The sequence below is a fragment of the Halictus rubicundus genome, chromosome 14, assembly GCF_050948215.1.
Source record: "Halictus rubicundus isolate RS-2024b chromosome 14, iyHalRubi1_principal, whole genome shotgun sequence".
In the NCBI taxonomy this organism is placed as follows: domain Eukaryota; kingdom Metazoa; phylum Arthropoda; class Insecta; order Hymenoptera; family Halictidae; genus Halictus; species Halictus rubicundus.
The window spans coordinates 10,659,007-10,667,483 of record NC_135162.1 but is presented as its reverse complement, the minus strand read 5'-3'; the positions used below and the strand labels follow the sequence as shown (position 1 = coordinate 10,667,483).

The following is an 8,477-nucleotide window of genomic DNA, read 5'->3' as shown; positions in this document are numbered from 1 at the left end:
CTTCCATTAGCGTAATCTATTTTCATTCCCGGTCAGCCGAACCAGCCGATGGCAGAAAAGAAGCAGAGTCTGCTAGGAGACGCGGGCAGTGGATCGATTAGTCGATCTAGTCGTGAGCGTTCGCAAATCTACTGCGAAGTCTCGATCATTTTCTAAAGTGCGATATAGCGACAGTTAAATTATCAGGTCACGTGTTTATGATGTTCTGCAAACTGCATCGTTTATTATCAACACTGCGATGGCCGACATTTCGAAATATTTTATTGGGTCGAGTAGAGAACAGTAAAATATGAGAAGGAGGAGCTCATCATCTGCAACAGAAACATTTTAACCATGGAGTTCAATCGAATAGCAAGTCGATGAGATATAAACGTGATAAATTACCAACGAGAAACCTTCGTAACACGGAGTGAATAAACCAGCCAAATCAAACATTACGTCGTCCACGCTTCTCATCAGGACGAATAACAATATTTTTTGCGACTTCGTTGGTATATAGTACCACAATGAATTATATCTGTTCGATCGAACGGTCACATTTTATTACCGGCTTATAATAAACAGTTGCTTAAGCTAACACACATTTGGATACTATACTATCTCTAGGTTCGACTACAGGTGGGAGCAAAATTTAATTGAAATTTAAATGCGGCAATCCGGGTTGTCGAATCTGTTTTTTCGCATCTCATCCGTGGTTCAACTTTTCTACTATCGCATCATTAGGTTTATTTACTCTAGCCTTGATAATAGATGCACTCCTTGAATGAAAACATGGACTCACGTTTTATTAAAAACTTCAGCACTGGTGTTCCTCAGTTTCTGTCCGGAATAATTGTTTAAGAACATGATTACAAGTTGCAGCAAAACTAAACTGACAGAGAAAATAAGATTTTCCATGTCCGCCACGTTGTTCGTTGCTAGAAGTAGCTGCCACATACAAAGAAAACTGTATTATTGCCTACGTTCCTCTCGCGACGCGAGCACAGAAATTTCGAATTCTTCTGGCCCAGTTCTGATCATTCGAATGCTTACACGGTATAAAGTGATAGCGAACGAGAGGACGACGCATACGATCGCCACTAAATACGACACCAGCAAGTTGCTCGAGAGACTTCCGGTAATTCTTCGTCCGCGAATTCGCGTTCAGTGCGTTGACCGTCGACGGATGTGGGGTGCACGTGAAACGTAACGAAAACAAAATGAAGTATATTGTTACCGAATTGTTACCGAAATATCCGAATGTGGATACCAACTCGATGGCTCGCTGGTGTAACGCCACAGCTGATTCTACGTCTATTAGCTCCGATGTGACGGAGTTTGCCAATTTGTTAACTGCGTTGTCTATACGGTAACTGAAAGCATCAAATACACCAACGTCGTTAAAAATTATTGTATGTAATCGTCGTGGGGTGGAATCAACGAATAAAGAATCAGTGTCCGCGGAATGCGAAACGCGAGTCGGACAAAATGAAAATGAAAGAGTAGTTGCACGGAGTTGCGACGATTCCTTCTATTTTAGTGTGATTGGCTCGTGTGAATAATTGTTTGAAAGATACCTGGCGATTTCGAACAGTCCGCAAACATAGGCGCAATAGACAGCGAGGGATGATTCCGTGCCTGCTATCGAGAAGAGACCCACCACGCTTACCAATACCAGGTGGACGCAAATCAAATTAACCTGCCGGCTTCCCTTATCGTAAAAGAATCCGAACATGCGTAGATAATGTAGTTGGAGGTCCGATTGCACTAATGTAGGAATCAGTATCGTCAGAATTACGTAGACCGCTATTCCATACGACACGACTAGAATTCGAAATGTGTGGTTTTCAGTGTTGCTCTTACAGAAAATTATTTGATTAATCGCTCTCTGAGAAACGTATTTCTACAACGAGACAGAATCACACACAGAACTGTAGAGTGCCATAATCGCGTGCCATCTATAGTATTATTATTATAGTATTACTAGAATTTTCTTTCTTCTTTTTTCTTTTTCAAATAATTCCGTGAAATCTTTTGTTTAGACAGTGCTATATGTGATATTTTGCAAAGATCGTAGGGACACCTGTGTGTCGCATATTTTTACCTAGATATGCTTTGATTGTCCGTCTGGCCTGTTCCACGTGTTTCATTAACATATTCATTTCGACAGGATCTTTTATTGTTTCCAAATCTTTTTCATAACTTTCGAACACAGTTTTTATCTAAAGTTACAGGGGAGACAACGTTATAGTTACGAGAGTTGCACTGGGCGGATATGCTAATTGTAAAACGTGCTTTCTGAACTCACTACTGGAAAGTTTATCACAAAACCAACGTATCGTAGAAAATATAGAAACAACGGGAAGCTGTACGATAACGCTGTAACTATAGCGGTCACCGATATTTGTACAAAATTCAGCGTCGATAACTGAAAAATATTTTGTGTCTTTAATAGTTTTCGACTATTGATAGCACTCCTTTGATACTCTTTTATGGAACAATCTGTACAGTTTGATCCCTTTAATGATAGCACACTCGGTAGTTTCGAATGAAATTGTTTCGCACAAAATTATTCCCCAGAGAATTGACTTTCAATATTGTACGACACTGTTAAGATAAATTGGTAAATATATTCAGAAAACGGGACTTCTCACCGATTTTGATGGGCTTGAAATGTCCCGATACAAATACTCCTCACCGATTTCAATGACTTTGAAATATGTTGACAAACTCGTCATTCTGAAGTTTGGTTAATGGATAAATATATCTTATTCTTGCCAAAGAAATTTTTATTAATCTCGACAAAGCTAATGATCCGTGCTATTAACGAACTGTACATCGCATTGTCACTTTTCGTTAGAAATGTGTCGTCACTTCCATCGAAATAAGAATGTCAGCTTTTTTGTGAAACTAAAATGCCACTATAAGTTGAATTTTGATCACCTGAATCACTATGATCGCGAGAAGAAGTAGGTTAAAAACTATTCTCTGAATCTTTATTAGTAGAGTTTGGTCGTAGGGCCAGAGCCCAGTCCAGTGCAACACGGTATAATAGGTACTGTAGTTCTTTCGTAGCACGTCCATCATGTTCGATGTTGAAGAACGTCTGCATCGATAATTTGTAGCAGCGTAAAACATCACCTCGGTATCGTATTTTATTCATGTGCTCCGTTTCCGCCACAAAATGTACGCTCGCATCGTAATGGTTGTCCCACCCTAATCATTAGCTCCCTCACGGAAACGTTTTACATTAAACATTTATGAACCGTTCTCTGCAATGTTTCCTTTTACGTTTCCCCATTTCCGGCAAAAACGAGTTTCTGCGTACCGTTTCAAAAAAAACTCGTTGCATTATTTTTAAACGGGATCCATTACCTATTCTTACTAAAACCTTAGTTGGAAATATGGTCAAGAGAGTGCTTGTCGACGTCGTTAGCGAAAGGAATTGTTACAAAGATAAGGAATCGTGTATCTCGAGTTCTATAACTTATTTTTACTAAATAATTCCATGGCAAGCTGGCCAAGGGAGTGCTTGTTGATATCGGTACCCAAAGAAATTGTTATAAACATGAAGCAGCTAGAAATAACAAATTTATTGACGACCCCAGCCTCCTCTTGCCTACCTTCGAGTTGATCAGGGATCCTCCAGAACTGCACTAGACATCACTGGCCAGCCTTGGTCTACCTTTGACTAGCTTAAGGTGGACCATGGGTCATTTAACGCGTCCCTGGTCCACCTTCTACCTCGAGATCGGCCAGAGATTCTTCGAAGCCTTCATCGCTCACCTTAGTCAACTTTCACCAGCTCTATGTAAGTAACAATTCAAACATACATTTTTTGTTTTGAAATAAGTGTTCATTCAACGAACATCCGCTGGATGGCGCCACACATAAAGTCCGGCAAAGTCTGCAAAAAGCGCCATTCCTCGTAGTGGTGAAACGCTCAAGCTTGTAGCCGGTTAGTTGTCGGGTTTCCACCGCCAGGTGGCGCTGGCGGTACCAATATCGGTTACTCGGTCGGTAACGTTTGGCTAACAGTTTGAGCGTTTTGCAGCTACGGTCTAGTGGCGCTATTTACAGATTTTCAGTAGCAGATGATTCCTGCCGCTTATTGCAGCTACCGTTTCAGGCTAAAAAGATGATGCAGATTCTGGTCCCGGGAGTGAGCACTCTCATTTCAAAGTTAAATTTTCTGTGTGCACAACTCGTAAACTGTGGAACAAAAACAGTGTAAATAACTAACAAGTCTTAAATTTTAACTTTACAATGTTAAAGCAAATTCTAAATGAGCAGCTATTAGCTCGATATTATTCTCTATTTGTAAGATAATGGAAGATCTAACAAATAGAGAATAATACCGATTGCCCGGGTCTCACCACGAGGAGGTTGCTGCAGGAGAGACCCGAAAGGAAGCCAGAAGGAATTCAATACGGTTCCTTCTGACTCCCTTTCTTACAACGACGCTTTCGAGTCTTACAAACTAAATTTCGCAGCGTATGTCGAGTAATTATTGCGGAGAAAAAGGTGCGAGTCGGAGAAGAAGTCTCCGATCCACGGGGGATCAAGAACGAATCAGGCAGAAGGCTCTGATTCTTTCAAAGAGAGAAACAAAACCGAACCAGAGCAGAAGGCTCTGGATCGAGGGTGACGCGACGCGTACAATGCTTGCAAGCTATCTGCCGACCAGTACGGTATCCGACGCTTCCTCACAGAGAACGACGGCCAGGGACGCCTCCACCGTACGGTAGAACTACCTTCCCCAACTACCCGCCACGAGCAACGCTGACGCAACAAGGCGACGGTAAGATTTATGGGGAATGGAACCCCTGCTCCCGGCGCGAGTCACGCCAGCGTTGACATGACTTAGGCAGACATTTTACGAAAGAAGGGTTCTACCTGGCGAGTACTGCTCCCTGACCATCAATTCTCTATGCATCCACGCCGAATATCGCAACTGGACCGGTTCAAAACTTGCAAGCAAGGTCCGACACAGCAGGAAACTGTGTCGGAGTTGACAATCGAGTCGAGCAAAGTCAAGTTAGGGCAATAATTACTCGACATATATACAATACTAACAAACAAGCTTAATAACTAACGCATGAACTTAAGTCGGGCAATTATTGTGAGCAAAAAAACAGAACTAAGTCTAATAAGTCTCTGAATAATGACAGAGAAAATAACAATGGAGCACAAGGCTCAGATTTACGAAAAAAAAAAAAATGATAGTAGCGAACCAGAGCAGAAGGCTCTGGTTCAAGGGTGACGCTATCAACTGCAAATCAACAAGCGAAAATAACAAAGTGATTCTAACACAATAATTGCTCGAGAACTAATACGAACTTATAAATAATGTGATGTCTTCTTACTATTGGTTGTCTTCGTGCGACGATGATCTTGCTGAACTGTTGTGATTTAACTGAAACAGTCTAATAATAATTAGACACAAAATAAAGGAACACCGAAGTAATCAATGAAGAAACGATGACCCCGTACACGAGTACGGCCTACCTACCACGCACAAGAGTGCGAATCTAACCGGCTCACGACAGCCAACCTAAGACCAGCTCACGAGAGCCAAGCTAACCCCGTACACGAGTACGGCCTACCTAATATGCACGAGAGTGCGAATCTAACCGGCTCACGAGAGCCTACCTAAGACCAGCTCACGAGAGCCAAGCTAACCCCGCACACGAGTACGGCCTACCTAATATGCACAAGAGTGCGAATCTACCCGGCTCACGAGAGTCAAACTAACCCCGTACACAAGTACGGCCTACCCGACAAGAAACTAAGAGTAGATGAAGTCAGAACTTCAATCTACTGAGTGAAGTCTTCTTACTATTCGTTGTCTTCGTTCGACGATGATCATGCTGAACTGTTCTGATTTAACTGAAACAGACTAATAATAATTAGACACAAAATGAAGGAACACCGAAGTAATCGATTAAGAAACGATGACCCCGTACACGAGTACGGCCTACCTACATGCACAAGAGTGCAAATCTAACGGCTCATGATAGCCAAACTAACCCCGTACACGAGTACGGCCTACCTAACATGCACAAGAGTGCAAATCTAACAGGCTCACGAGAGCCAAACAAACCCCGTACACAAGTACGGCCTACCCGACAAGAAACTAAGAGTAGATGAAGTCAGAACTTCCATCTACTGAGGTGGCGCTTCGGGGCGCCCCGGGTTCGCCAATACCCGTACTCACCCACAGCAGTGAGTCCCTGAGGGACCTCCGTTCGGAGGAATACCAATTTAAAACCAGATATATAAATTTTAGAATAAGAACTTTTGAAAGTTCAGAAATAAATTTCAATTGGAAAGATGAACAATTCCATTCGAAAATAAATCTAACGAGATAGGGACGCAACAACCTAAAGGCTAGGGTCGCCTCGGGTTTGCCAATACCCGTCTCACCCACGGCCCCATCCGTGAGTGAGCCCCTGAGGGACCCCCGTTCGGAGGAATACCAATTTTAAGCCAAACATAGGAATTTTAAGAAAAGGAACTTTTGAAAAGTTCAGAAGCAAATTTCAATTAGAAATCCAGAAAAAAGTATTCCGAAACAAGAAGTGTGTGTTTCGATTAATAATTAAAAAGAGCTGCAAAGAAGGCGTAGGTGGGCCAAGGGTAAACAAGGAAAGCACGAAGGAAAGCAGGGAGGACCCTTGGCCCACCCCAAACAAGTTTAAAATAAATTGAGACACAATTCAATTAAATACACAAGTTTTTATTATTAGTACGTCTTAAATTTTATTTCACAATGTTATCGCAAATTATAAATTAGCAGCTATTAGCTCGATATTATTCTCTATTTGTTAGATAATAGAAGATCTAACAAATAGAGAATATTACCGATTGCCCGGATCTCACCACGAGGAGGTTGCTGCACAAGAGACCCGAAAGGAAGCCAGAAGGAATTCAATACGCTTCCTTCTGACTCCCTTTCTTACAACCACGATTTACAATCTTACAAACTAAATTTCGCAGATCGCTAAATGGGAAAGATTACTTTTCCACAGACGGAAAAGGTCACTTTACCATTTAGCGTATGTCGAGTAATTATTGCGGGGCAAAAGGTGTGAATCGGAGAAGAAGTCTCCGATCCACGGGGGATCACGAACGAATCAGGCAGAAGGCTCTGATTCTTTCAAAGAGAGAAACAAAACCGAACCAGAGCAGAAGGCTCTGGATCGAGGGTGACGCGACGCGTACAATGCTTGCAGAACCAACTCCAGCCAGCACCGGTACCCGACGTGTCCTCACGAAGAGCGATGGCCGAGAGAAGCGTTCAAACGATACCCTAAGTTTCCCCCACCCACCTGTCGCCAGGCAACGACTAGCGTTGAGGCGACTCGGGTGGACTTACGGCAGGGAGGATTTTACACGAGTGAACAGGTCTCTCGAACATCCCTCTCAATGGATCTACGCCGAGCACCGGTACCAACCGGTCTGGTACATACAAGCAAGGTCCGACACAGCAGATGGCTGTGTCGGAGTCAAAAATCGAGACGAGCAAAGTGAAGTTGGGGCAATAATTACTCGACATGGTTATAACGACGAGAAGTAATCTTACTAACTAACGCACGCACGCAAGTCGAGCAATTATTGTGCGCAAAGAAAAAAAAACTAAATCAGACAAGTCTTCGATCAATGAAAGAGAAAATGAAGATGGAGCAGAAGGCTCTGAGACGCGATGGCAGAATAAAAAATCAAAGCAGAAGGCTGAGATTTTCGAAAAAGAAAAATGAAATAAGTGAACCAGAGCAGAAGGTTCTGGTTCGAGGGTGAAGCTACCGACTGGTCACAGCAGAAGGCTGTGACCCACATCGACAAGCGAAACTAACAAAATAAATCGAACACAATAATTGCTCGACAACTAATACTAACTTATTAATAACGAGGAGTCTTCATACGATTCCTTTTTTTCGTTCGACGATGAACATGCTGAACTGTTGTAATTCAACTAAAACAGACTAATAACAATTAGACACAAAATGAAGGAACACCGAAGTATTCGATGAAGAAATGATGACCCCGTACACGAGTACGGCCTACCTAACATGCACACGAGTGCAAATCTACCAGCTCACGAGAGCCAAACCTAACACCAGCTCACGAGAGCCAAGCCAACCCCGTACACGAGTACGGCCTACCTAATATGCACAAGAGTGCAAATCTACCAGCTCACGAGAGCCAAACCTAACACCAGCTCACGAGAGCCAAGCTAACCCCGTACACGAGTACGGCCTACCTACATGCACAAGAGTGCAAATCTAACGGCTCATGATAGCCAAACTAACCCCGTACACGAGTACGGCCTACCTAACATGCACAAGAGTGCAAATCTAACAGGCTCACGAGAGCCAAACAAACCCCGTACACAAGTACGGCCTACCCGACAAGAAACTAAGAGTAGATGAAGTCAGAACTTCCATCTACTGAGGTGGCGCTTCGGGGCGCCCCGGGTTCGCCAATACCCGTACTCA

General features: G+C 43.0%; 1 long non-coding RNA gene across 1 annotated transcript; it reads right to left on the bottom strand.

Annotated features, from left to right (window-relative positions):
- Positions 1 to 201: 201 nt before the first annotated feature.
- Positions 202 to 887, bottom strand: LOC143360858 (uncharacterized). Its single transcript, XR_013083358.1, has 3 exons — positions 782 to 887; positions 385 to 517; positions 202 to 311 (listed from the first exon to the last, which is right to left on the bottom strand). It is a non-coding gene; the product is annotated as an uncharacterized LOC143360858 (long non-coding RNA).
- Between the last annotated feature and the right edge of the window lie 7,590 nt (positions 888 to 8,477).